Source organism: Triticum aestivum, chromosome 1A (genome assembly GCF_018294505.1).
Source record: "Triticum aestivum cultivar Chinese Spring chromosome 1A, IWGSC CS RefSeq v2.1, whole genome shotgun sequence".
Lineage (NCBI taxonomy): Eukaryota > Viridiplantae > Streptophyta > Magnoliopsida > Poales > Poaceae > Triticum > Triticum aestivum.
In genome coordinates, this window is record NC_057794.1 from 488,194,004 (window position 1) to 488,196,695 (window position 2,692).

Consider the following 2,692-nt stretch of genomic DNA (forward strand, 5'->3'; position numbering starts at 1 on the left):
GTTCATGGTGGATTATATCCTACTCATGCTTGTATTCGGTGTTGATTAATTTTAATGCATGTTCATGACTGTTGTCGCTCTCTAGCTGGTCGCTTCCCAGTCTTTTGCTAGTTTTCACCTGTACTAAGCGGGAATACTGCTTGTGCATCCAACTCCATAAACCCCAAAGTTATTCCACATGAGTCCACTATATCTTCCTATATACGGTATCTACCTGCCGTTCCAAGTAAATTTATATGTGCCAAACTCTAAACCTTCAAATAAATATCCTGTTTTGTATGCTCGAATAGCTCATGTATCAACTAGGGCTGCCCGTATCTTCCATGTTAGGCGGGTTATTCTCAAAAGGAGTGGACTCCACTCCTCACTCACGAGAAAATGGCTAGTCACCGGGATGCCCAGTCCCATGCTTTATGCAAACTAAATCAAAATTAATTTCAAACAAAACTCCCCCTGGGACTCTTGTTAGTTGGAGGCACTCATTGTTTCGAGCAAGCCATGGATTGATGCTTGTTGGTGGAGGGGGAGTATAAACTTTACCGTTCTATTTGGGAACCGCCTATAATGTGTTTAGCATGGAAGATATCGCTATCTCTTAGTTGTTACGTTGACAATGAAAGTATACCGCTCAAAATACAATTTATCTCTATTTCAAAACCGAGCTCTGGCACCTCTACAAATCCCTGCTTCCCTTGGCGAAGGGCCTATCAATTTACTTTTATGCTGAGTCATCATCCTCTTATTAAAAAAGCACCAGTTGGAGAGCACTGTTGTCATTTGCATTCATTATTGTTAGTTTACATTGAGTATTACTTGACTGGATCTCTTTTACCATGAATTACAATGTCTAGTCAGTCCTTGATCTTTAAAGGTGCTCAACATTTATGTTTTGCGGTCTCAGAAAGGGCTAGCGAGATACCATCTTGTTATATCATATTATGATTGTTTTGAGAAAGTGTTGTCATCCGAGATTTATTATTATTGCTCGCTAGCTGATTATGCCATTGATATGAGTAAACTTGAGACCTAAGTGTTATTGTGAATGTGGTTAGTTATAATCTTTGCTGAAAACTTGAATGCTGGCTTTACATATTTACAACAACAAGAGCAAACAGAGTTTGTAAAAGTTTTTCTTTATCACTTTCAGTTTATCAACTGAATTGCTTGAGGACAAGCAAAGGTTTAAGCTTGGGGGAGTTGATACGTCTCCGTCGTATCTACTTTTCCAAACACTTTTGCCCTTGTTTTGGACTCTAACTTCCATGATTTGAATGGAACTAACCCGGACTGATGCTGTTTTCAGCAGAATTACCATGGTGTTATTTATGTGCACAAACAAAAGTTCTCGGAATGACCTGAAACTTCACGGAACACCTTTTCGGAAAATATTAAAAATCCATGAAAAAGATGAAGGCCAGGGGGCCCACAACCTGTCCACGAGGGTGGGGGGCGCGCCCCCTACCTCGTGGGCCCCCTGGAGCTCCTCCGACTCCAACTTCAACTCTATATATTTTCTTTCGGGGAGAAAAAAATCAGAGAGAAGAAATCATCGCGTTTTACGATACGGAGCCGCCGCCAAGCCCTAAAACCTCTTAGGAGGACTGATCTGGAGTCCGTTCGGGGCTCCGGAGAGGGGAATCCGTCGCCATTGTCATCACCATCAACCATCCTCCATCACCAATTTCATGATGCTCACCGCCGTGCGTGAGTAATTCCATCATAGGCTTGCTGGACGATGATGGGTTGGATGGGATCTATCATGTAATCGAGTTAGTTTTGTTAGGGTTTGGTCCCTAGTATCCACTATGTTCTCAGATTGATGTTGTTATGACTTTGCTATGCTTAATGCTTGTCACTAGGGCCCGAGTGCCATGATTTCATAGCTGAACCTATTAGGTTTTCATCAATATATGAGAGTTCTTGATCCTATCTTGCAAGTCTATAGTCACCTATTATGTGTTATGATCCGTTAACCCCGAAGTGACAATAATCGGGATACTTACCGGTGATGACCGTAGTTTGAGGAGTTCATGTATTCACTATGTGTTAATACTTTGTTCCAGTACTCTATTAAAAGGAGGCCTTAATATCCCTTAGTTTCCGTAAGGACCCCGCTGCCACGGGAGGGTAGGACAGAAGATGTCATGCAAGTTCTTTTCCATAAGAACGTATGACTACATTCGGAATACATGCCTACATTACATCAATGAACTGGAGCTAGTTCTGTGTCACCCTAGGTTATGATTGTTACATGATGAACTGCATCTGGCATAATTCTCCATCATTGATCCATTGCCTACAAGCTTTCCATATATTGTTCTTCGCTTATTTACTTTTCCATTGCTATTGCTATCATCACTACAAAATACCAAAAACATTACTTTTACTATCATTACCTTTTGCTACCGTTACCACTACTATCATATTACTTTGCTACTAAATACTTTGCTGCAGATATTAAGTTTCCAGGTGTGGTTGAATTGACAACTCAGCTGCTAATACTTGAGAATATTCTTTGGCTCCCCTTGTGTCGAATCAATAAATTTGGGTTGAATACTCTACCCACGAAAACTGTTGCGATCCCCTATACTTGTGGGTTATCAGAGTCCTACTTTGACTCCTAGTCCAAGTAGGATTCGGCCCTCCCTTATCCTTTCTTCCACCCGAGGGAAAGGAAGGAGGGAGAAGGAGA